This window comes from Ambystoma mexicanum, chromosome 7p (assembly GCF_040938575.1).
Source record: "Ambystoma mexicanum isolate Mex_15411 chromosome 7p, UKY_AmexF1_1, whole genome shotgun sequence".
Classification (NCBI taxonomy): Eukaryota; Metazoa; Chordata; class Amphibia; order Caudata; family Ambystomatidae; genus Ambystoma; species Ambystoma mexicanum.
The window spans coordinates 937,202,142-937,229,995 of NC_090939.1; the positions used below are offsets into that span (position 1 = coordinate 937,202,142).

The window sequence follows — 27,854 nt, forward strand, 5'->3', positions numbered from 1 at the left end:
AAGTTGATAAGGCGAAGAAGAAGCCTTGAGGCCCTTGTACCAAGATAGTACCATTTCAATAACATTTATGACCTTGGAGGTGGAAAAGGAGGCAATAAGGACCTCCCGGAAGAGTAGGGAGAGCTGAGCGGCCACATGGGGAGAGTCCATGCATTGGAAGAAGGAACGACTGAGCATGTTGGTCAGTCTCTCTGGCAGATGCACTGATGTATCAGCGATGGGGAAGGCCTGGGTTGCATGCCAGTGTGAGTTTCGTCCTGCCAGACTTGGTGAGATGTGAAGGATAGGAGATGGAGAAGCAGTTGGGGAAGAAGGAAAGCGCTGTGGTTGGGGGCACAGAGTGTGGTAAACTTAACCAGGCATAGCAGTTGAGGTACGTGGGAGAAAGTGGGCAAGGAGGGAGCAGGTGCACAGGGAGCCACAAACTGGAGAGTGAAGAAACAATGGGAACTGAAGAGGGTGAGGGTAACGGACCAGAGCAGAGGAGGTAGCCAGTCATTACATTCCCATGAAAATTAGGATGTGCACCCACCTAAACAATTTTGAACCGGCATCCAAAACTTGTGGGCAACAGGTGTATCAGTACAGGAGTGTTATAGGCAGTGGTAAGCACAGGAGAAATGGGTTATGGCCTTGTGCTTGGGGAAAGAGGTGCCTTCTGAGATTAGAGGGCTTGTCGGGGTGGGGGGTCCCATAGTCCAAGGGCACCTGGATGAGGTACCCAGTCTCCAGATGCATATTGATGGAGAAAAGAAGGGGCCCACAATGCCTGCTGGGCCTCAGGAAACTGGGCCTTTGGATGCAGCGGCCGGCTATTGCCTAACGGTGAAATCAATTGGTTCTTGAGGCAGGGAGCCAGCCATTATTCGTGGCAGCCCAGATGGTGTTGCTTGCTTCCTACAGCTAAGTGAGGTCTGCCGTTTTTGGAGGGTTGTTTCCACAAAGGAAACCGATGTGTGCCCATGCTTTCTTATTCTTTGTAGCAGGAAGTTAGGCATTGCAGAGTCCTAGTTTCGCATATGCAAGGTGTTAGACCACCTCACTGTGGCAAGCACTTGCTCTGCTCCAAGAAATCAAATGAATTCAAATTGTAATTTGCACAAGATAAAGCCCATAAGGCTTACCTTCAATATGGTAGATGAGACGCACTGCTGCGGTTGGGGGGCGGGGGGAAGGGGTCTTTGTCCACAGTGATGCATCAGGGTGGAGGTGAGCCAAAGAAGTAATTCCTTAAGTGTAGTCCTCTCGGCTTTCAACTGTTCCAATTTTCCAATTCCTGGTCCCTTTGCTGAAACTGAGTACAAATATTGCTTTGTTCCATACTGCCTCCCAGGAAAGGGCGTAGTTTGGTAATGTGACTGTTACTGGGCACGTTTTTCAGTCCTGGACTTCTGTTTAACAGATCCATGCATTATGGGAGTTGTAGTCTTGTTTCAACTGGGTTAACCCTGGTCTGTCACTTAGTTTTACAGCCCCTACATTTGTCCCAAATATGAAATTGTGGTGACAAAAGCAATTCTAAAAATGAATATCTTGGGTCATTGGTCCATATTCAATTTAAAATGGGGTCCAGTAATTTGCTCCATTCAAATGGGGTCCAGTGAGCGGTGCAGTCCTTACCATGTAGATGAAAGTGTAGACAAGAATATCTGCCCTTAAAAGAGCAAATGGTATATACGTCTCAATTGCAAAGGCTGTAAAGAGTCTGACAAGCCGAAGTGCATTAGAAGGCCCTGCTGGGATAGCGGCCTGCTCTTCTTTGCATATAGTGTCTTATTTTTTTATTTTGGGAATGTTTTCAAGACCAAAAACTCGAGGTGGTTGGCGTCCCCCTTACCCCCCAAGCTCCAATACAGAGGGTACCTCTTGGGTGATATCGCTAACTGGCATCAAGGATTCTCAGAGTTTAAGCGAGACATATCGAGCGTTATTCTGCAGAGCTATATTGCTATATCATATTTCTGACCAGAAACCAATTGCTCAGCATTCTGGCCTGCAAGGTAATGACTGTTTTCCCAGTAGTACATACTTTTAACACTGCTTAGGTTGTCAATTTATTTTAATGTTCAGCCGCCATGGATGTTGGGCTAATCGGGCCCTTATCTACGTGGTTGTTTTGGTGGGGATTGTGTTCTGGCCTTCTAGCAATATGCTATGCTTTGTTTTAGGGGTTGCCCATGTGGGGGTGAGTATCTGCCATGTTCTCCCTTGGCACTACGTCAATCGGTTCAAGGTTGGTATATGCAGTTTAATATCTAGTATCAGTGATGCCAGGCAAATATCTTCATGCTATAAAGGATCTAACAACCTTGGCTCGGTGGTCCATGCTGTGAGGAATTGCCATCTAGCAAGGGTGCAAAGCTCTGGCTTTTTTAGTGGTTAATAAAATGATGTGGGTGACAATCTATCTGCTAAACAGATCCCTTGTTCACTTGTGCCTTCTGAATCGGTTGCCTGTCACAGTAACCTCTCTGCTTGTGGCACAGAGCAGCTTCAAAGGTCACACGATGCCCACTCAACTGCCACAGTGACCGCAAAGTCACTGCAGCACAAGGATGAAAGTTATGATATGCCCCCTGTACCCAAACTATTTGCACGAGTACCCCATACTGGTGTCCTGCTATGCTTGAGTTTAGGCAGAGTGCATGGCGATGTATAATCATAGCCACCACATCCCAATTGATATTGCACATGTCTGCTCCAGTGAGTCGACTCTGCTGTGGAAGGGAATGTGTATTCGCCAATATTGCCACATGGCGGGATAAACACAGAAGACCCAGCCACTTTGCTTTTCTTTGGGAGGGCCGGTAAACCCACCAACCCATCCCGACAGCCGCAGGCAGCTGCCTGGGCCCCAGGTTGCGCACCCATTTAGGAAGAGTAGCCTCACACCAAGGTGCTGCACATCTATGATATGATAGGTTATTTATATGATATGCTAGGTTATTTATAACACGGTTATTTATAACTCGCTTAATCTTAATACCCAAAGGTTTCTAAGCACAGACCCGAGGATCGAACCAGTGTTGCTCAGTGTCATCCTGCTGCTGAGCTATCCTCCCAAGGTCTTTGTTGGTTGGAAGGTGGCAGGAGTAGGATAGGCAGGAGTGCTCTGGACACTGAAAGCCTTCCACAATCCTTAACTCACTGTCCCTTTCCAGTCTCCTCCACTTCCCCTCGAGCAAAGCCCTTTGGGTGCAAGAACAGGGCAAAATCCACTCCAGATAAGAATTGGTCCCCTAAATAAAAGCAGGTTAACTTTAGACCACTCGCTGGAGAACTTGCCCTTTAAAGGCATTGCACCACTTCAGGAGATTCCACAAGGAACCAAGGCTGAAGACGTTCTGAACACCCTCTACCAAAGGTGACAGAGCTGTCAAGACTGAAGGAAGATCTGTCCACTAACCAACATCAGGAGTGACCAGGCCCTAACCTTCTGTTAAGGAAGAGCAGACTCTGACCTGGAGTAGCCTGTCCTCAAGCCCTTGCGAAGGGCCTCACTGTAACTGCAGGGCAAGACCAGCCAAACCTCTGTTCTCACATTTGTGTTCCTGCATCCGGAGCAATCGGGAAAGCACTGGTGCTGGTGTCTGCATTCAGCCAGCCAAACGATGCATCTTGTCCTAGTGAAGCACATCTCCTGCTAGGCCTGAAGCCACTGCTCAATGAACTGAATCTCCAGAGGGTTACTTGCTGACTCAACAGGGATTACTACCACAGCTCCGTCCACCTTGCCCGAGATCTGCTGCCTCATTGACTACATGTCTATGCATCTATGCACGCACCCCCTATCACCACTTGCTCCCCTGCTGAACTACTCATTGACCTATTCTTGAGACTGCCTCAACCTGCATCGACTGCACAGAGCACCTGCATTTGACCCTTTGACACCCGTTTACTGCCAGGGCTTCCACAATCCTATGTGCTCGACTTGGCCTGATCAGTTTGAACCTGGGTGTGATGCGTCGGCCCATCAAGAAGACAGTGAACTGCCCCCAGTTACTGGGCCCTAGAGACTGGTAGGGTCATTTCAACCCAATATCCTATGGTTGTATCTTACCTACCACCCCTGGAACCAAAGATGAATGTACTCTTAGCTGTCTCAAGTACATATTTCTGTGTTCTTTTAGGGGCATAGCAATTGGTTCTGGAATTGTACGGTCCAACGCTCCGCATAACCGTCAATTTGTAAACTGAAATCTACCATTAATGGGATATGGACCTTCTACTTGTGCTTTTAATCCACTTCGCCCTTCTTCGGAGGTCAGAATAAGAGATAAATGAGTGAGGACTCTTCCTCAGTGTAATTCCACATCTTTGATTGTACCACTTAATGGTGATCCATAAGCTGTCTACTTCTGCTTACTTTTTAGCCCAAGTCTGTTTGTAGCAAAATCCTGGAAATGGAATAGTGTAATGGAGTCCTGCAAACCAGTGTGGTTTGACCTCATATTCACTCAATCCAAACCTACTCCAACAATGTTTCTTGATCATACACTCAACCTTGTTGGTATGCTTGTGGTATCTTTGTTCTTTTCATTTGCCTGTGCTGTAGGGGTCTTGTTTGCTGCACTAGTCCCATCTATGTAACCAGAGGGCACAATGATCATTGGTGTCCCTTTGGACTCAACAAACCGCGTGCAATATATGGGGGGGGGGGGGGGTTGGTTTGTAGTTCAATAACTGACCCCAATGGTAGCATATAACAAGCCTTCCTTCAACAAGGTTGTCATCTCCAAGCTCCATGCAAATATAATCTTTGCGTATTAGTGGGAGGATACTCGAGCATTTGAATTACCAAAAGCCATTTCCTTATGCCTCTGTGTTAATTAATTTATTGTTGGGTGAGGTTTTACTCTCCCAAGTTCTATTGTGCATAACGATGTCTCCAAGTATCTCTAGCTTACCGTGGGGAGAAAAAGCACTTCACTTGGTCACTCCATCCTATATAGCATAATGTTGCCTGAACATATTGGGGTTCAGCAATGAAGCACCCCCCAATATGGTGTGTAATGCGCTGTCCTACTTCCATTTCTCCCCTCCCCCCCCCCAATGTCTTGTTTGGTGTGCAATTTCTAGCAACTAAGTCACTGCGTGTAGTTTTCGTATTGCTTTAACCGTTAGTATATATATTGGGACTTTATGGTCCCAATATATATACTATATGGACTTTATGGTAGCTCTTTTCACGGCTTTACCAAATCTTGGCTCAATTTCTGAACCATGTATTTTAATACTCACTTGGGACAATACTTAGTTGGGACTGTGACTATCCCCCAGGTTATGCCCTTCATATACCTTACAGTAGCTCCAGGTGAAACCAAATTACTGCGAGCTGCCTTGTCTTATTGGTGGTGTGCGAGCTACCTTGTCTTATTGGTGGTGTGCGGGCTACCTTGTCTTATTGGTGGTGTGCGGGCTACCTTGTCTTATTGGTGTTGTGCGAGCTACCTTGTCTTATTGGTGGTGTGCGAGCTACCTTGTCTTATTGGTGGTGTGCGAGCTACCTTGTCTTATTGGTGGTGTGCGGGCTACCTTGTCTTATTGGTGGTGTGCGGGCTACCTTGTCTTATTGGTGGTGTGCGAGCTACCTTGTCTTATTGGTGGTGTGCGGGCTACCTTGTCTTATTGGTGGTGTGCGAGCTACCTTGTCTTATTGGTGGTGGGCGAGCTACCTTGTCTTATTGGTGGTGTGCGAGCTACCTTGTCTTATTGGTGGTGTGCGAGCTACCTTGTCTTATTGGTGGTGTGCGGGCTACCTTGTCTTATTGGTGGTGTGCGGGCTACCTTGTCTTATTGGTGGTGTGCGGGCTACCTTGTCTTATTGGTGGTGTGCGGGCTACCTTGTCTTATTGGTGGTGTGCGAGCTACCTTGTCTTATTGGTGGTGTGCGGGCTACCTTGTCTTATTGGTGGTGTGCGGGCTACCTTGTCTTATTGGTGGTGTGCGGGCTACCTTGTCTTATTGGTGGTGTGCGAGCTACCTTGTCTTATTGGTGGTGTGCGGGCTACCTTGTCTTATTGGTGGTGTGCGGGCTACCTTGTCTTATTGGTGGTGTGCGAGCTACCTTGTCTTATTGGTGGTGTGCGGGCTACCTTGTCTTATTGGTGGTGTGCGAGCTACCTTGTCTTATTGGTGGTGGGCGAGCTACCTTGTCTTATTGGTGGTGGGCGAGCTACCTTGTCTTATTGGTGGTGTGCGAGCTACCTTGTCTTATTGGTGGTGTGCGGGCTACCTTGTCTTATTGGTGGTGTGCGGGCTACCTTGTCTTATTGGTGGTGTGCGGGCTACCTTGTCTTATTGGTGGTGTGCGAGCTACCTTGTCTTATTGGTGGTGTGCGGGCTACCTTGTCTTATTGGTGGTGTGCGAGCTACCTTGTCTTATTGGTGGTGTGCGAGCTACCTTGTCTTATTGGTGGTGTGCGAGCTACCTTGTCTTATTGGTGGTGTGCGAGCTACCTTGTCTTATTGGTGGTGTGCGGGCTACCTTGTCTTATTGGTGGTGTGCGGGCTACCTTGTCTTATTGGTGGTGTGCGGGCTACCTTGTCTTATTGGTGGTGTGCGGGCTACCTTGTCTTATTGGTGGTGTGCGAGCTACCTTGTCTTATTGGTGGTGTGCGGGCTACCTTGTCTTATTGGTGGTGTGCGGGCTACCTTGTCTTATTGGTGGTGTGCGGGCTACCTTGTCTTATTGGTGGTGTGCGAGCTACCTTGTCTTATTGGTGGTGTATCACAGCTTGGATTATGCATTGCATTAGTTTGCAGTCTTTGTAGAGGCTACGGAGTCAACCAGTGGTGCAACTTTTAGTAGAATCGACAGAGCATTTCCTCCTTATTCCCCCCCCCCCTTAAATCCTCCCCTCTTAGCTATGACCCCACAATCTAGCTGGGTTGAGGCCTGATGGTTACCATTGGGATTGCTTCCCCACCCCCCTCAACGCTCGCCCTCCTTCAGGTTGTCGAGCGTCGTGTATATTTTTTTTACCATTTTCTTCTCTGCTGCTGTTGTGGCAATTATTCCCCAGGGCAATCTACGGCTGGATTGGAGGTTATAACGGCTTCTGTTAATACCAAATTGTCAGTAAACACCCAGTGCGTGATGTGAGCTCTTTCCTGGGACTAGTGCTCGTGCACGCCAGTCCCTCCTACATTTTGGCCCTTTGAGGGATTCTCAATTCAACTATTTTCTTGCTTCACTCGTTTTTTTTGCTTTGTTAGCAGAGCTGCAATGCAAAAAAGAATTCGTCCCCTCACAAAATGTCTACTTCATCCCTATCTCTTGTTCAGTTGTACAAAACTGTACAACAGTATGAACATACTCGGGCAAATCATTGCGCATATAAACATCAATTAATCGAATATTCATAGAATAAAACCAAGCACTTAATATCCATTCACAATTGCATGGTCCATAATATTACAACATGATATTCTATTAAAACTCTGTAAAAGGTTTCTCCAACACTGGATTAAATACCCATACATATTTGCCAGTTTCTGTGCCGTCCGTAGATGGATATCGTTGCCAAGGCATCTGCTTATGGAGCATTTGGTTTCCATGTAGCCTTTCTTTGCTGGCACTTCTGTATTTTTTTTCTTTGGGCCAATCCTATAATTTCACTTTTGCTTCACCATATTTGTTATGGGTTGGATGTTCATAATTCAAGCCGATCTCCAACACTACTGCACTTAAACTTTTTGTAATTCTGGCAGTGTCCTCTGAATGTCCTTTAAATCAACAGAACAATCAAATCAAAAGATTTAATCCATAATTCGCTTCAAATGTAGTCAATTGGTACACAATTTGGGAGGTGTAATGTTCAAAGTACCCACCATGCAGTGAGTTGTGCAGACACATAGGATCTCCAGTCCATACAATAACAAAGGGTAACTTTCCTGAGGCCGCAGTGAGAAAGCACATCATTTTACATTTACTGCAGCTGGGCTGACAAATTAATAGTCTTGGTGTGCAGCCTTGCCAGAATTTTGACTTAATTGAATAAATAATCTGATATGCTCATGTGTATTGCGCTCAAATACCACCTAGGCGTATGTACATTCCTGCTGATCATTACGCATTATTTATTAATCTGTTGCTCCGGCCAATATGGCACAAGGCTGTAATGGAACAGGTTAGCCCAACACGTGTCGGGTCAAAAACCATGCTGTCCTTTGCAAAAGCAAGGGCTCCATCTCCAATTTTAGGCACAAAGTACATGCTGGCCAAATCTAGAATAAAGAGCCGTGGCATGAGCACACCACCCTGTCTCAATCCAAGGTATTTCAGACTCTTCCTGGTAGCATTGCCTGGCATGTTGATCCTTATTTGTGCAGTTGTTACTATGAAGAGCTATTTGGATACTATCGAGACAAGATTTGAAACCACTTTGGTATAAATTCATTACTTGAGGTCCTGCAAAATGAATGTTGCTTCTGTACCACAGTAGTACATGCTGGCTATTGCTTAAATTATTAAATAATGTTTAGAAAGGTATATTCTTGCTGGGGAGGATGGAAGCATATTTGTCAGTCCGTCAAGAGGGTACCTTATCTAGTCATAGGGTGGCTGGTCTTAGTTAAACTGGTTTGAGCAGTCTGGCATTACCTTTGCGACATGCTGGGTTTTGTTGAATGATGGTGTAGTGCTGGAGTCCCACTTGTTTCTCATCCAAGATTGAGGGTCTTTATCTACTTCCAAAAAAAGCAGCTTTGTAGGGGTAATGACCCAAATGATAAAGACCCCGTCCCATAGAACAGAATTACACTAGCTTGCCCCACCCAAAGGAGTAGGATATTTTATAGTGAAAATCCCAAATTTACAGAACTAAGCAGAATTACAACATGATACCCGCACTCAACACTTCCCCCATTTGGCTTACGCCCATACACAAATCTAATTCTACCCTCTAGTCATTACCCTATTGGTCACAAATGATCTAAAACGGACCTGCTACATCTGAACTATGAAAGATTGACTACCAGGTACATTGTTGCCATATATTTTATTGCTTAATAATACAAGCGGCCTCCTCCTTATACCAGACCCTGTGGCTTGCACAGACTGCTCCCTGACCTGTTAAATCAACTTATTGGCATCACCTTTGTTCCTCATGTCCCATCACAGTACGACTCTAACATGTCTCCTCCCTTATCTCTTGGGGGGGGAACCCAGGTGCCCATGGATGACATCTGGTGGTGAGGGGGCGGGCACCACTCAAGTTTGAATTTCTTTTTTTTTTATTGATCCCTACAGTGCAGCTCCTGCAATCCAATTAGGATAACCACTTTGGGTGAGGGCCATGGTTCTATAGATCTCATCAGGCCTCTTGGCATCACAAAACCCAGCCCTGTTCACATGACTAACCTTCAAAGACAGCCCAACCCTTCCTCCCCTCAACCCAACATTCCCTTCCCAGTGCTGCTGATCTCTGCAGCTGGACCAATAACCGTTGCCACAGTTCTGCTGCCTGTGACCTTGCCTCTGGTGATGGAAGGAGTACTCTTCTCCTATCAACTAAACAGAGCAGCAGCTCCAGGTTGAGGCCTGGTTCATCCTTTTGCAAACACACTTTGTAGAATGACCTAGAATCCAACATGGCGGAACTCCTGCTACCTTAGCGCCTGGACCTCGTCTGCTGCAACACTTACCTGACTCAATTTCACACTGCTCTATTGACTACCTACAAGCACATCCCTGAGAACACTACTCTGTATACTATGCCCCTCTTGGCCCTCTTCCTGCTCCCACTTGTGAGGCTAAAAACCTCCATCTTCAAATCCATACTCTTTCCTTCTCTCCTCATATGACGTCTTGAAGTCACACTACCAGCGCACCTCCTCAGAGGTATTCTTCCTTTTCTCTCCTCCCTCCCCCCCCCCCCCAGAAGCACACTGTCTCCAGAGTTCTGGTTCTCTGCAGGCTTGACTACTGCAACAGCCTCTTTCTAAATCTGCCTGCTTCTACTCTCCGCCCTCTGCAACTCATCCAAAACAGTACTGCAAGACTTGTCCTTGGCCCCAAGCCCAGGGATCGTGTCTCTCCAGGACTGAAACCTCAAAACCCTCTGTATTGTCCACAAGGCCTTCTGGGGCCTGGGACCTAATGCCATCTTCCTTCTTGAGCTCATCCGCCTCCAACTCCCTCAGGGTTAGTCGCTTCTCAGAGCAGCGAGTTGGTGGTAGATCTTCAGCTGGGGCCTCGCACTGGAATAGCCTCTCTCAAACTTGTGGAGAACCATCTCTGGGTCTGGAAGCACCTCAAGACCTTCCTCTTTGCTTCTGCTTTCTCTCTCTCCTGCTGATCTCGTGGCTGAATCTGCAGTGGCTACCCTCTGATCTTGGGCCCAGGTCTTCCGCCCTGCCTGCCAGTAACAACCTGCACTTCCCTCCCTGGCAACCCTTGCACACGGGGACGGTTTCTGTATCCCTACAGCCCCTACTAGCACTTGACACCTGTCTGCACTTTTTTATCTTATGTACTGCACTGCCCCCCCCCGCCTCCCCTACACTTGCATATGTCACTGGCGTAGTAGGATCGCTGTCTTCCCTCTGTTTCCCCCCCCACCTCATCGTACCTTGTTAGGTGCATTCATTCTACTGCTAAATACAATAAACTACTGCTATCACACTATCTTTAGCCTCTGCAACCTCAATACATTGTTGCTGTTTCTGTAAAGCTACATGGTGGGTCAAAGCTAACCCAATACCTGTGTGTTCCGCCGCACCAATGAAACAGTGCAATCTAAACCTCTCAGCCTTCCTGGGGTTTTGACCTCGCATCCCTATCCAACAGTGGATCCCTTAAATCGGGCTATTTAGTCCACAGACCTACATTATATTAGGACTAAGGAGAATCAGAAATTTGGGGGCAAGGGGGAGGAAGAACGATTGCCTCATTGCTCATCTATACATACTTAAAGGTACTGCACACAGCTGTAAGGGCCACTATGCATACACATTGACATTTTAAAACGTTTGTGTTGACTCCCACCTTACTGGAAGATGTAAGCACAGCAAGGGTGTCTATTCCTGTTAGGATTGTCCCAGATTGAAAAAGAAGCTTTTTATTGTTGGAGCACAATTTACAGCCCCCATGTTTGAAAATTGCCTTGAGTTCTCATTGTCGAGCAGCATAATTGATTGATGGATATGTTGAGACTGGGAATAGGATATAGGGGTGCACAGATCAGCTTAATGACTTGTATCGAGCTTTTTGAAAATTCTCTAAAAGAATTGGAGTTTAGAATGATTGTTTCAGGTGCAGGCGGGCTTGCGTCACAAAGCCACTTGGGACAAGAAAATCATATGAAACCAAAACATGTATTGCTACACAGTGAGCCCAAATGCACTCCTAAGGGAATCAGTATCCCACTTACAGTATGTTATTTAATGTGTACACCTTTGCCAACATGGCGGTTAAGTGAATTTAGTATAAGTTTGGTCTGTATACTGATTAATAATTCAATCATTGTTTCAGCATGAAACATGTGCATAGGATAGTGTAAATCCAACACAATTACTAATGTAATTCATATCAACAGTGGTATATTTTTTTTATCCATATTGTACAGGTGCAAACCATCCCAACTCTACTTGGTTGGGTATAAACATAGCAAAATGCCCAAATATCAGAATGTGTCAACAGACTTGAATGTTCACAAGATTTCACATAATCCGTCTATTGAGGTAATTTATAAATCCAAAAAAGCCCCTTATGGGTGTAAAGTGACCAACGCGTTTCGGATCAATGATCCATCTTCAGGGTTAGAGATTCAATGTTCTTATCAGAATTGCTTGTGTAGACCCTATAGGGTAATGAGAATGAACATCTGTTTAGAGATTTAAATTGGAATATGTTTACAATAATTGGAAAGTAGTCAAGGAACTAAACTCTCCAGTATTTTAGTTGGGGCCACATGGCATCACTGATAGTTATACAAGGAGATAAGTATCCAAGTATGAATATATATATATATATATATATATATATATATATATATATATATATATATCCTGTCTTCCGGCAAAAGGGTACAGAAGATGGTTCCCATGTATAACCCACTAAGTCAAGCCCTCTCATATTCCCAATAGCGTACTCCGCCAGTCAAACTTTCCTCTGAAGTTCAGAACAACTTCCAGTGAAATATGAATAGATGTAATCACAAATGGGTCTCCTCTGTAAGTGTACATAACTTTACTATATTGCGGATCGTATGTACCGTTCGCCACAGTCAGAGAAATCTCCTAAATGTAGTGTACGTGACGGTGTCACTAATGACCAGGCTAACAGCCAGTGTTACTGGGAATCAACCGAGAGTGCTACACAGAGCACGAGAGATCCGGCCATGACAAGACGCGCTGACCGACTGAGCTGAGAATTATGCATAGCCCTGGCAACCCCGCGCATGCGTGCCGGGAGCCAGGACAGTGGCCATCTTGGTGGGGAATGACGCTAACGTTGTTCCCAAGACAACAAACTAATTCTGAGCAAATAGTTAATGCCCTCTGGAACGGACTGGATCTCACATCAAGTACATGCTGGTGTCTGTGTAGACAGATCCAGTCGGTCTGCCTCAGTGAATCAGCTGCATAATTAGTTTGCTACATAACATAATCTGATCATATAAGGAGGCTATGATTGTATATATGGAAATGTGAAGGACTTGGCCTGTCAGCCTAGGCACACTCGCCACAAACAGTTGCTAAAGGTATTCCATAAGGGTGTGTTGACATTAAACGTAACGGCTGATGTTCAGCAGAGGGTGTGCTTGGGGGCACTACCATGGTTCAGATGAATCTGTGGTGTGCCCCCATTACGCGTCGCATTCTGTAGTCAGTAATCACAAGAAGGTGAGTGGGATCAACATGTTCGTTCTCCATAACCCTATTTCTGTATTGGTTATCATGATTTAAAGACTGAATATTCAAGAGCACGTTACAAATCCTACAGGACTTCAATGAGAGCTAAGTAGCTGGAGACAATTATACCTCTGCAGTTTGCTCCAGAGTTAACTTACACAACCGACAAGTGAGTGTATTCATTCCTCGCAGAGGGCGCACATGGGGGCACTACCACGGCTCAAACGAATCTGTGGTGTGCCCCCATTGCGCGTCTCCCTCTTGGATGTAGTCGATGGTCACTGGAGCTAAGTGGGATCAACGTCTTCATTCTCAATTACCTTATTGTGTGTAAAGGCTTAATGTACAAGTGCATGCTCCAATCACACAGCACTTCCTTGATCAAACCCAATAAGAGTTAAGTATTTAGGGATAACTATATCTAACCAAAAAGGTAGTGTGTTCATTCATCATTGCCCAGCAGGGCATCAGTCATTAATACATTAATTTCACAAAAGCAAAACATTTTCGGCACCATTTCATCATATAACATAGATCATAATCCTAAAACAGTGCCAGGAACCATCCCTCCACATTGTGTCCCTTAATTCGGGCTATTTATTACACTAACCTACATTACATTAGGACAAAGGGGAATCGGAAATTGGGGGGGGGGGGGGGACTGGATTGCCTCATTGCTCATCTATTCATACAGCTGGCTGTGTGCAGTACCTTTAGTATGTAAGGGCCACTATGTATACAAATGGACATTTAAAACGTTTGTATTGACTCCCACCTTGAAGATGTAAGCACAGCAAGGGTGTCATTCCTGTTAGGATTGTCCCAGATTGAAAAAGTAGCTTTTTATTGTTGGAGCACAATTTACAGCCCCCCTTGTTTGAAAATTTCCTTGAGTTCTCATTATGCTGCTTGTCAATCGATTGATGGATATGTTGAGACTGGGCCAGTGAGATAATTACTTGTATCTGACAAAATACTAAAGTTGTTTATGGCACTCAAAACACATCTTCAACAAGGACCACTAATCCTCATCCAGGCAAGCTGAGTGGCCTTGGTTTTAAGTGGCCTGAGAATTGGGTTTGTCTTCGCCTTCCTTAAAGCTACTGAACTAATCTTCTGCTTAGATGCTCGCGCAGCTATGTGCACTAGTATTTCTAGCTTTTAGAATTCAGTGCAGAGTATTGGAAGGAAAAGGCAGAGAAGACTGTGAAACAATGTGTGGTGAAGTAGAAGCGGAAGCAGGAGGGGGAGGGCAGGCAAAACAGAAATGGCAAGCATAAAGGGGCGGCGGGGGCAAGCAAAGTTTGCTTAACAGCCACATTTGAACTAAGCTAAATGCATGAAAACACAGCCACATTTGGCAACCAGACTCTAAGGCTAGCAGTGGGTGCAACCATGGGGGTACAAGCGGAGAAGGAAAGGGTCAAAAGAGGGTCCAGGAAATGGGATTAACCCATAGTTGTGTTATAACTAAGTGAAGTAAGGTAGCAACATCGTAGCAGTTCCAGTGCCTGGGTGACAAATACCCCGGGATGGTGTTCTGGTAGCGGAAATACCCCGCGATGGTGTTCTGGTAGCGGACAAGGAGCAGACAGGGGCCACTGTTGTGGGCCTTGGGTGGGGCCGGCTAGAGCCGGCTGGTTCCCCCCCCCATAGGCCAGATGACAGTGACACAACGTGCAGGCAAGGGTAGAGGAGGACTCTAGGATGACTCCATCCACGGAAAAAAGTGTGGCCATCTTTGCAAATCTGCAACGATCATCAGGTGGATTGGGCACAAGTATGCAGCTTAACAAATTGCATAGGTGCAGGCTGCCCCAGGTGTGTGAATGGCAACAATGAGTCATTCAAAACGTGCATTCTGACAAGTGCGGAAGGAAAATATATTCTTTTTTCCAAACATGCTGATTTCTGTATAATTCACTGCTTAACTTGGTAATTGTGAGGGAAGCATCTGGGTTGGGCTGGAGCACACCATGTGCAAGGACCAGGAAGGGGAGAAGGGAGACGCAACCTTGTCACTTCCATGAAGGAAGTGAAAGGAGGAGAGCTGGAACACATCAGAAAGGCTAAACACAGCAGACTGGCTAAACTGTGTCCTGGCCTGCTTGGTACCAGTGTTCTGCCATCCAGGACTATCTAATTGCTTTTGACTACAGCGCTTGTGCACAGGTTGAGTGCTTCTAGCACTTCAAGATGAAGGGAATACAGTAAACATTGTTGGGCCTTAAGTTTCCGTATGATCTAAAAAAAGATCCTGTAAGGCTCTGGCGGTGAACCAGGCCACCAAATACACAGTTGGGAAGGAGGGTGGAGAGAACGGCGGTTAGCAAGAGGGAAGGTGGAAGAGAAGAGTAAGTCTTGAGTTTCTGAAACTTAAGGTGCTCCGATGGTCGGGGAGGCTGTTCCAGAGGGAGGCACCTGCAGAGGATAAAGATCTACCCCCCCCCCATATGTTTGTGAAAGCAGCTCACCCACAGAGTGGGTGGCTCGAGAGGGAGTTTTAGGAAGAGCATTGTAGATGGTGCGGGCCCCAGAAAGCCTTCCCGATTATGCAGTGGGTCTTTGATACTAGCAGCCACAGGGAACAAGTGGAAGGATTTCAGCGCCGATGCAGTCCCTGAGCTTGAGGCCAAGAATAAGGCTTGCGGTTCTGGTCTGGATGAGTTGTAGCAGACCTTTACCCTTAAAGGTAATGGCACGTGCTGCCTAAAGGATGCCTTTAAAGCTTCTGGGTAATGGTTTTCTACATCTGGTGACAAGGCTATTTCAGGACAACATGGTCAGTCGAAGCACTAAAATATGGGATTAGTTTAAGAGCTAAATTGAAGTAATGTTGGGGAAGGGGCTATTGTAACCATGCGTGAGGTGCTGAACAGAATGATGCACCAGACCACTGCATGTTTAGGCTATCCACTGTCCTATAGGCAGCCCTCCTATAAAACTCTTTGGTGCTTTCAGTGCCTGGCACAGCCCCGAGCACCACAGGTGTAAGCCTCTGCAAGGACGCCAACTGCAGGATGGGACTGCTCCACAATGAATATGCATTGACGGTAACACCATCCCTATCGCCAAGAGTGTAAAAACCCTTGGTTTCTACCTCGACACGAATACCAATCTAGCCAAACAAATTAATATGACTGCCTCAGCCACGGCCTACACGGGCAAACTAATTAGGGCCTGTAGACCGCTGATCTCCCCTAACAACTGCCTCACCTTAGCCAGAGCACTTATACAATCTAAACTAGATTACTGCAATAGTCTCTATGTAGGTGCCAACAAAACGGTAATTAATAAACTGCAAGTTCTACAAAATAATGCACTCTGTGCCGCCCTGAATATTCCCAGAAGAGAACATATTTCGGCTGCCAAAATTGCATGCAAATGGCTCTCCATCCAACAAAAAATAGATCTAAAAACCATCTGCCTCACCTATAAAGCACTCAACTGCCTTGCCCCGCCCTATCTCACCAACAAATTTACATTAAGACAGAATACTAGAACCACTAGATCCTCTAATACACTACAATTGACTGTGCCCAAATACTCCCTCAAAAGAGCTGGTGGTTCCAGCTTCCCAGTTCTGGCTTCACAACTCTGGAATACCATTCCACTGGATATCAAATCCACACTTACCTTCCAGCCTTTCAGAACTAAGGTCATCACCTGGTTACTCAACAATTAACCTACCATGTTTGAATGCATACCTACTGCAAGAATGTATTTTGCAATGTCAGCATATTATTGTCTATGCACTAATTGCTATCTTGTCAAGTATACCTTTGCTTCATCACTGTACAATTGTGACCTACTTTGCCTGTAACTCGAAGCTTAAGCGCCCATATACCCTTGGGTCAGGTGCGCTATACAAATTAATAAACAAACAAACAAACAAAGCATGTAGATTTGAAGTGGGGAGCATGGTAAATATATCCTGGATGATGAATTTGTTGGGCAAAGGGTCTACTTAGTATGAGATCTGATTTGGCACACCAGAGAACTTGGGTTTATTTTGGATGATGTGTTTTCTTTCTTCCTTAGAATGTCTGCACGTGGCGAGAAGGGCATGCCTAAGGGTACAAAACCAGTAAGTCGGTCCACCAGAGCTGGCCTACAATTCCCTGTTGGTCGTATCCACCGGTACCTGAAAAAGGGGAACTATTCAGCGAAGGTTGGCTCTGGGGCACCAGTCTACTTGGCCGCAGTCCTGGAATATCTGGCTGCAGAGGTGCTGGAGCTGGCAGGGAATGCTGCCCGGGACAACAAACGAACGAGAATTGTGCCAAGGCACATCCAGCTAGCAGTCAGGAATGACGAAGAGCTGAACAAACTGTTTGCTGGAGTGACCATTGCTGAAGGCGGTGTCCTCCCAAACATCCAGGCCCAGCTGCTCCCCAAGAAGACTTCAAAGGGCTCTTCAGAAGAGATTAAAGATATTCAGTCTCAAGAATTCTGAAACCGCTTCCTGAAAATGTTTATAAATGTACAGCTTTCTATACATTTACAGCTTTATTGCTTTTTAGCACTTGTGAATAAAAATATATTTTTAATCTTTCTGCTTCTACGAAATGAACTTGATCACAATGTTATTCCTGCCACCACACTTAACTTGGCAGTAGACCCTTCATGGGGCAATCTTCCATGGTTTGGTTCCCTGACCATAATTAGGCATGGTTTCACTACATTCTGGCATCTTCCACACCGTTCTGCCAGAGTTGGACTGGGGCATACAAATGTCTTGGCCACCAATGGTGGCCCATAATGGCAATTCGTGCCTCTTGTGGTACCCAAGGTGGGATTTTTTTTTTTTTTAAATTAGCACTAGCCGCTGATCAAACTGGCCCACTGAGACCACATGTTTTCATTGGTTTGGGCATTGCCCTATAGGCCAGTCCAAGCCTGCTTTCTGCCAGGTCTGGTTTTCCAACAAGGCCCTCTCTGCCTGTTCCCTCAAGTCTTTCCTGCTCTTTCTTCCCTTTTGTCCTAGTCTCTCTTCTAAACTTTCTCTGCATTTCACTACCTTTGGACTGTGCTGAACGGTCTCCTCATATTCTCTTCCAACCTCCCCTATATTCTTTGCTTTCTTCTTCTCCAACCTCTGCACTTTCCGCCTCCTGCTCCCTTGGATATACACCCCTCCAACCTTCCTGCTGCTCTGCACGTCCGCCTCCGTGCTTTGTCACTGTTATTCCAAATCTGGGCCTAGCAAGTGGGTGTTTTTTTTTTTGTCATCACTTTCAGCTGGTTTGGTAAACTTAGGCTGAGACCATCTGCAGGTATTCTTCAGTGCTAAATGCCTTCAATTAGGTGGATAACTGCTTAGCCCTGGATTGTGATTGATTAGGGAGGAACTTGTTAGCTCGCCCAGATAACTGTCCATGGAGCAATGACGTTTACTCTCTCCCCCACACCCCCAGGGGAAATCAAAGGTTTTGTCCTCCTCTTCCCCCCCCCCCTTCCATTCCAAAAATATGCTTGTGTATACGCTGCACTGTATCTGCTGTCACTGTTATTCAGTGCCTCCTGACTGTCTGATGGGGAGGAAATGGTGTGAAGGCTCTGGATTATGGACCTGTGCCCATGGGCACCATAGCAATATGGCAAAGGAATAGTGTTCGACATGTTCAGCTTTTGCAGGCCTTGCCTACCAGTGCTTACACAACACAGGACCTGAACAGGTTACCTAATGATACCAAACCACACTTTGCACCTAGTACGCAGAGCTGTGACAGTTATAGACTAAAACAGTCACCGACAAGCCCTTCAGTTATTATTCAGAATCAGACGTGGGAGTGTATGACATGGAAGTGGGGAAGGAAGGTGTAGGGAAGCGAAAAGGTGAATAACTTTTGAAAATGGAAGTGAGGGAGTAGGAGGGGAGAAAGTTGGCAGGTGAAGGGCTCCACTAAAGAGCAGAAACATTGGAGGTGCAGGAGAGGCAGGGATAAAGCAATAACTAGAGGGAAGTGGAGGAGGGTCAACCTAGATGGAGCATGCCAGAATTTTGGGGGAGGCTGCATAAAGGGAGTAGGGGGACGTGACAAAATCCTCCACTACGTTTCACCTCACTGAAGCAGTTTATCAGGTGGTATTATCACGGCTCCCTAAAACGTGGACTGGTTACCCCTTTTTGGAAGAAATGTCTTTCTCCTGCCATGTTGAAGTGGATCAAATTGGGCCAAGTTGGATCCAAGTGGTGGGGAAGGAAGGCTGACTGATAAGGACTAGACTGGTAAGGGTAAGTTCAGAGTGTCAACTGCCATCAGGGCATATAGTTCTCGGCGATGGCCTAGTGGCTCATATCGTTCCCATCCACTGCCACGCTACCTTGAGCACTCTCCTTGCTGGTTTAAGACCTCTTAGAGGAACGGAATACGTGATTTACATTCTGGATGACATGGCCATGCTCCAACCCTGTGGGGAGGTCAGGGTTGTTATTTGCTTGGCCTCTCTGCAGCCTTTGATATGATTGACCACTATATCCTCCTCAATTTGGTTTTAAAGCATTTGACCTGGTTGGTGCCCCCTCTCCTGGTTATCTTTTCTAACAGAAAGCATCTGAGATTATTGGTGCCACATCTCAATGGTTTCAAACAGTCTCTTTCCAAGTAAGAGCTTGGGCTTTTACCTGTCCCCTCATGTCTCTTGCGATAGATGGGGATGCAGAATATACTCCACATCAATAATCTTACTGACTCAAAAGGCAAAGTACGTCCGGTCATCTAAAACAGGAAGTTACAAACAAGATCAACAATCTCGCTCTTCTCACTCACGCATTTCATGAAAAAATGTAGCTTGTATACTAAACTTGATGTCAACCTGCGTGACAAACTAGAAACCCCTACTGGGGGCGGGGGGAGTGATATGTTCAGGTGGGGCAACTAAGCCCTCGGGTCCTACGAATGTCATCAAATACACTATGTCCCATTGGTTATACAAACTATAGGGCTCTTCTATTATGTGGCCCTCATTGGTTGGCACCCTTGTACCCCTCTGTAATACACACAAGCAGCATGCAGGCTGGCATCCAGGTTCTGGTGGGCTTGTAATGACCATAGCTTCCCACCAATTATCCTGCCATCTATCATCACGCTTGCCTTCTGCCAGTCAATTAAGGCTTTGAACTTGGCCTTGGAAATGTTCTCCGTGCTTGCGCATGAGAGGGTGTATGTCTCTTGGTTTCGATACTGCTCGGCCCATTTTCATCCAACCATGTGACTGCAGACCATGTTTTAGAGTATTTCTGCATTTTAAAATACTATTTGAACCTCTGTCTTCAATGTTCTCGCTCCTGTTTTGTAACTACTGCACGAACATTCGGGCTCACGGTGGCCTTGACTTCTGGTGCTGGACCAGCCAAGCCTTTCTTCGATCCACCTTTTGGAATTCAATTGCTTTCCAACTGCAACGCACTAAAAAGCCTTTCTGCTCATGGGATCAGCATAAAGATTATCATGAATATCTAAGTCTGGCTAAACACATATGGTATGAAAAGCTTCTATTGAGTTGGCTGAGAAAGGTCTCTCCATTCGAATCAGCTCAGCAGATCTTTTTCCTCAGGTGAGCATCTGCTTTTGCAATGTCACTGATGTTCAGGTCACTTTTAGGAATCACCAACACTGGAACATGGATGTTCACTATAGAACATAGTCCTTCCCAATCTCTGGGCAGCTTCAAATTCACTCTGGATGCACAAGCCCAGTAGTGATTGTAACTGCTGCCCTGTGCTTCGTTCCTGGAATGTCAAAAATTCAACCACAGTCTGATTCTATACAACCTTTCTTGTGCCACACACCCACATCAGTAGTTTGGCAAATCTTGGCCATAATGGTTTGCATCCATTTTCCACAATGTCAATGGTTGGTTTGTAGCATCCAATTATACTATGCTCTGTAGATAACTACTCCATCTTTATTTCTTCTGCAGATTTTCCTGGATTCTCCAGCCTTCTGTTCACTTCCCATCCAATTCCAGCCCCTATCACTCTGGGCTGTTTGTATCTTATCACATGATTTCTGGTGTGGGATCTTGTCTGTTTCTTGAACATAATCATCTTCATCTGGCTCTGTCCATCTTCTGTTGCCCACTAAAGAGGCTGTTTGGCCCATGAACTGACCTCTTGCTCGGCAGAGTGCAATGTGAGACAGTGTGCTGTCCGAACATCTATTGCAATGGCCATGAATACTCTTTTCCCCCACCATACTATAATCAGGAGTGCACATACATAGCATTCCTCCTGAGGCTCTCCTTCCTGCCTCTTTCATATGCTCCTTCCTGCCTCTTTCATATGCTGATACCACATGTTACCCAAGTGTGCTGTACTATCTAGGTAGTGATTTGAATCCTAATAATCCTCTCTTGCTTGCATCTTTGGTCTCTTGCTTGCCTCATGAGCTTTTATGATCCTCTCATGAAGTATATCGGCATCATGCCTTCTCACTGGGGGAATCATAGGGATACTTGTCAGTGATAATTGGTATCTTTACATGTGCTACTGGTGTAGGAACAAGCACATAGAGCTGCCTTATAATTGCCATATCTGTACCTTCCTGCTTCATGGGAAGATGCATGAACTACTGCCCTCTTTGGATCAAAATAGTGTGTATTGTGAGGAAGAAGAATGACCATGAACATGATGCTTGTATATATTATATCAATATGTCCATGTTATATAGTAATAGCTTCTTGCATGTTGTGGTGCTCTTGTTTGCTACATTATTATCAATGTTGCCAATATTGCCTGTGATTACTTTTAAGGAAGGAGAAAACAGGCATCTCATGAAAAATTCTTGCAACTGTTGGATCTGCTCCACAAGCACCTGGCTGATTGCAGGACGATTGATCATATTCCATATGAATACAAACGTAGTTTTTGTCACCAAGGAGGATGAGCTTCCACCAAATATTAAAAGACCAAGGCCAATAAATTGTGAATGTCATCACTCGATAAACCGATCCATGCATTCAAAGATGTGTCGGGCAGTAATCCAATCTGCTTGCAAATTTCATGTATCGGCCAATTTATTGCAGGTTGATTTCTGGGATCTCTCTGAAATAAGAGTATTGGCTTATCCAAGATAAGGATGGTCTTCAAGAAATTGACAATTCCAAGCAGTTTGGGAGCATCCTCGTCAGACAGGACTATCTGTACTTTCCGTAATATACTCTGGTAACTGGAGGATTTGCTCAATTATGGCTGCGAGCAGTCTCCTCATGAGTGGACCATTTTTAGGATCTTGCAGAAACGCGTGTCACTAATTCTCCCAACCAGTGCAGGATATGCACGAAGAATGAAGAGGAAAATGGCAAAACTTATCAGATGACTGTTGCCATTATACACCACCATGGGTTTCTCCAGAGAAACTCTAAAGGAATCTGGGAACCGCTCCCTCTTCCTGTTGTCAAATTCAATGGTTGACATTTTTCTTCTGGATCTCAATGCCTCACAGTCCACATTCAACTCATGTGGCTCACGAACAATAGATTTTTCGCTCCTTGCTTAGCAGCTACAAAACAGTGTCTTGGAAGAACCTATTGGACAGTCTCTGCATCCTTTTTCCTCATCATTGGTCTGCACACGCTGAACTTATTCTCTGTGGCCTGTTTCCAAATGGGGTGGGGGTGCAGTGGTCTCTCAGCGTAGAGTTTCATGTCTCCCAGGTGCAACAAAGTGCCTCTCCTTAGGACATTCACTGCCGATGGAGTTGCGTCCTCTACTATGAAAGGACTGTTAAATCTGGACTGGTGCCATTTGCAGGCAAAGTTCCTGATCAAAACTTGATCTCTGGGAAATCGTTTTAGCAATAATAGTTCCTTTGGTCCGGTTGCTGTATGGTCTTAATCTGTGTTCTGAGACCGGCACCCCATCCACATGACTTGGTCTGAAATTACAGATACTTTTAGTCATACATGTTAAGTAGGCATGTAACTAATCTCCTAACAATTCTTCTGTCGTCTGGGCATCACTTCTAATCCTTGATTGAGGACATTCTCATTTGCTTCCACGTAACTAGTTCATGGGGCGTGAGGTAATGGTCGGTCAGAGCCTGGTTGATTTGTCAGTGCATATAATGCAAGAGGCACACCATGCAGCCATCCTTTTTTCGTCCCAATGTTGGCTTTAGCTTGGCTATCTTTTCCCTGAGCAGACTGTCCCTCACATATCCTGTTTGTTTGCGGGTGATAATCCGAGGAAAACTTATGATTTATACTAATTAATACGATATTTGCTCATTTACAAAATGTGGGCCATTATCTGATTGCAACACCTCACGTATTCCCCATCTAGGAAATACTTCTCAAACTAAAAGCTTTGCAGTGCAAGTGGTGTCTGGGTGTGTGCATGGACCAGCCTTCATTCACCTAGAAAGGGGCACACCACCATCACATCTATAACCATTACAAACTTGCAGCATCTCAACATAGTCTATTTGTAAATGCTGAAAAGGACTGGTCGAGGTATAACTCCTTTGACTGTTCGCAGCGTGTGCCCAGCAGTAAACCTTCGGCATATGATGCAATTTACTACATAAAGCAATGTGCTCCTACAAATTAGGTACAAACCAGTCGGCTGCAATAGTTGCTGCAAGGCTTGCCCTAGTGACGTGTGCAGGGTAGTGTAGCTGTTCCAATGCCACCCTTAAGGCTACAGGCATCACCGGTTTATTCTGTCACCACAATGCCTCAGAGGGGGATAAAGAACACCCCCTCAGTGTCCACAGATCTCTCTCATCCTGTGGGGCTCCACCTTGAACTTCCATCAATTGTCTTCGATAATTATGAAAGCTTCATTTATAATCACCACCATTCTTTCTTTCACATTGGGCGGATCAAATTATGCCTATTGAATATGCAACTCTTTTTGATGCTGCAGCTTGGTCTCTGTGTGAAATAAGTCTGCTCTCTTAGTGTGTGCCGCACACTCAACTATTGTGATGGCTGGGGGCGTGGCTACATGGCCACAGATTAGGACGTGCTTTCCGTGTACTCCTGTGCTCCGGAGATGATCTGTCGACAATACGTTCTCTAATGCCAATTGAGAAACATGTATTTGAAGCTACGGCACCATGAAGTTGGCGGGCAGGATATGGTGCGAGGTCCGACATGTAACAAGCAAGAGGAACAGAAAGCGGCGGCAGTGAAGTTGGAGCGCACCCTGGGACTGAAGCAACAAAATGGCGTCCACCAGAGAACAAAGGGAAGGGCTGAAGGGTGCAGTGCCGGCGATATAACGGGAGAATTTGCCTGCACGTACAGCAATTCCCGATTGTACGAGAGAAGAGTGTGGCACCCGCGGGACTGCAAGCGCTGCTGACTGGCGAGGCGCAGATGGAAGCTAAGCAGACCCGGCGCAAAGAAAAAGGTTAGCAACATTGTAACAATAGGACACTGCAGCACACGGAAGAAACGGAGAACGCTGGGGCTCAGCTGCTGCATTGTGACACGCAACATACGCGCACACTGCATGAACCTGATCCTGACTCCATCTGGTGTTTGTGTACCAGTGCGCGCTCCTGACTTGGATCTAGCAGGTGATTACCGCTGCCACGGTGATACAAACTGGAGCCGTGTTGTGCATTTCGTCCACTAGATAAGCACTGTCCGCCTGTCCCTGCCTCAGCCGAGATTAAGCAGCACTTTGGATAAATGTAACGAAAGCACCCCACAAAGGCTGCGAGGGAGCAACTTAATGTAATCCTGACACTGGCTACAAGCGTTGGCTGGAGTGCACCGCATTTCAGCACCAGACAACGGAATCACATTGAGGATAAGACAGAGGGTGTTTATGTCATAAGCGATAGCAGCTTGTGGGCCAGGCACGTTGTGGGCAGGGATTGCGGCACGCCCTGGACACGTTGGATGCTACCTGCAAGGACTCGCCGGTGAAGTGGAGGCACGTGGTTGCGGGTGAGCGAGCACTATCGTTGCATAGTGTTGTGTGTGCCGTGGTGCTGGGCGTGACACTGCGCAATTCAGACCCAGATAAGCAGGGTCTGGTGATGGAACGTGGGAACACTATACGAATGCCACAGCAAAACACTCTATTGGGACACCGACTACAGTAGTCCAAGGAGAGACGTGGGAGGACACAGCCCACTCGAAGAGCAACTTTGCGTGCCACCACATAACGCAGCCCATAGTGGAAGGCACTCCAGCACCCGACAGAACTGGTGAAGACACAACACTGAAGGGTCGGAACCAGACCAGTGGGAAGGATTGCATGATGTCAGTGAAAGGGGCGAGGGCCAAGAGCAAACAACCTACAATGGAGACCTTCGCAAAGGAACAACAGACCCCCTAGATTCCGGCACAAAGTGCTGTGGCGGCTTCCGGGGATGGTACCCCAGAAGGTCCTAGCAGCCATAACAGCACTGAGCGCTAAGTGGGGTACAGCAATGGCGGATCTACGGACGACTCTGGAGAACAAAATAGATGCCGTAGGAATCGAAGTCACCCTGCTGCGGCAAGACGTCAGGGCGCTGGCAGAAAGGACAAGTGGCCTGGAGACCGCGGTGAAGACTAACACAGATGTAAGCACAAGTAATGCGAAAGAGGTCCATGTACTAAAACAGGTTGCTAACCTTGAAAATCGAGTGGAAGAAGTGGAAGGAAGAGCGAGACGGAACAACATCCGGGTGGTCGGCCTGCCGGAGTGAGAAGAGGGCCAAGACCCCACGTGGAGAACATGATCCTGCAAGAGATGGGAGCAGACAAGCTCTCACAAGGGCTCACGGTTGAACGTGCACATCGGGCCCTGATGAGGAAACCACAGCCTGGGGCCCTGCCACGGCTGATGAGTGCAAAAATCCTGAACTATAAAGACAGAGAGAATATCCTGGAGTATTTTCGTAAGGGTGGTACGATAGAAAGAGCGTCCACCAACATCTCGGCATACGCTGACTATACTATGCTGGTGCAAAGACAGCGGTATAGCTATGTGGCGGTCAAGAGAAGACTGCGTACAGCTGGTATCAAGTACATGCTCTTGTACCCTGCAAAGCTGAAAGTTTTACACAAAAGCAGAGCGCTCTTTTTTGATACCCCAGAGGAAGTGGCGTCATGGTTGGATTTGCAGGGCTATCCGGAGCGAGGTGAGGAGCAGGATTGCCAGGAACATAAGTGAGGAGACTGTATCATGAACACTGAGGGGATAAGCGGGGGGGGGGGGAGTCCTATGTCACTCTGGGACATTTGATTGGAATTATGTAGCTTTTGCACTCTAAGACCCTGTTGGACTGGAATATTGTGAATTCAATGCATTAGTGTGCTGGGTAGCACTAAGCGTAGCAAATTGTGAACAATCAGGAGTAACAGGAGGGAAGCAACCTACCCCCGAGAATTAGTAGTAAGGCGGCCATTAGGGCGACTTTACCCTGCTGAGTCGCAAGTACAGGCTTTTGCCAGAAAGGGCTAGATGCGGGGGTGCCTGAGATCCAGGGATGGAGCTGGGCAACAGTTTGGGAGGGTGTTGTTGGGGAAGAGCGGGGAGGTGGGAGGGAGGGAGGTGGCCGGGGTTGTTGTGTTTATAGTTAGGGGGAGTTTAAGGTGGGGTATGAGCCTACATAGAAGAGTTAAGCAACTGGGGTTGGACTGCATAGGTGGGGGGGGAAGAAGGTCTCTGACATGCCATGGGGGATATTAGAATAGTTACTTGGAACGTCAAGGGGCTCAATAGTTACCTGAAAAGAAATAAGGTTATGCTATATTTACGGAGACAGAGGATAGAAATTGCCTTGTTGCAAAAAATGCACCTGACGCGAGACAAGATGGAGATGATCAGGAGGAAATGGAAGGGAACGGTGGTGGGTTCGCCATATTCAGCCTATGCCAGGGGAGTTATCATCTTGGTGCCGCCGCACATCCCGTTTCAGCTGTTACAGACACTGGTGGAGACGGACGGGAGGATGGTCGTGGTGAGGGGATTGGTGGAAAATCGGGAACTAAGTATTGTAAACACGTATGCCCCGAACCAAAACACTGGCATATTTTAAAGCATTGTGTAACAATCTCAGCATTTGTGTGGGGAGCGCAGTGATTTGTGGGGGGACTTTAACTGCATATTGAACCCTAGGGTGGACAGGTCAGATGGGGAAACTGGATAAGCCTGCCCCATCGGCTAAGGTGTTACAGACGCTGCTGAATGATTTTGGGTTAGAGGATGTATGGAGGGCGCGCCATCCTCGGGAGAGGCAATACTTGCATTATTCTGCCCCGCAGCAGCTACACACAAGGCTGGACTATGTCTTTGCCACTCCAGAGATATTGACAGAGCTTACGGAAATTGAATATAAAGCGAGGGTCCTCTCGGACCACTCGCCTCTGATCCTTAGATGGCAATGTTGTCCCCCCGAGAGCAAGAATTCCGACGTGGCGCCTCAGGTGCTCAGAGACCCCCCCATTTCAGGGAGGATATGAGGGAAGAGATAGTTAAATACTTTGAGACGAACACGGGCAGTGTTGATTCAGCGGACACATTGTGGGAGGTCTTTAAAGTTGTGATGAGAGGAGTGGCCATAGCAAAATCCAAAGGATTGCAGGCAGGGAGACTGGCGGACCTACAGGAAGCCGAGGGTGAGCTGGAAAGGGCACTAAAGGAGAAAACAGCGCTGCCCAAGACATTGATCTGGTACTAAGATTACAGCAGAAGTGCGCAGGGCACTGGGCAAAGATTGTGTAACCTTAACTATAAAAAGTATATAGAGAGGCAGCATGCGAGAGGAGATAAACCAGGAAGGATTTTGGCATGGCTATATAAGAATGAAACCCCTAGACCCCCGATTAGATCGATAATGAGGGAGGACGGAAGGGTGGTAGATACCCAGGAGGGAGTTAATCAGGAGTTTGCAAACTACTATGGGCTGCTATATGGGGACGAAGGGGAGGATGATCACGCGATGATAGTGGAAACACTGGAGGACATAGGATTGCCGCAGGTCAGCGCTGAGGAAAGAGAGGAGATGGACGCACCAATTACTTTAGAGGAGCTAGGAGAGGT

The 27,854-nt window shown here is 46.6% G+C and overlaps 1 long non-coding RNA gene across 1 annotated transcript in view; it reads left to right on the forward strand.

Moving 5' to 3' along the window:
* The window catches only part of LOC138525594 (uncharacterized), a 28,390-nt gene extending 10,976 nt beyond the window's left edge, over positions 1–17,414 (forward strand). Inside the window, exon 2 of the long non-coding RNA XR_011283377.1 lies at positions 16,901–17,414. This is a non-coding gene — a long non-coding RNA (uncharacterized lncRNA). The remainder of the gene's footprint in view (positions 1–16,900) is intronic.
* The last annotated feature ends 10,440 nt before the right edge of the window (positions 17,415–27,854 follow it).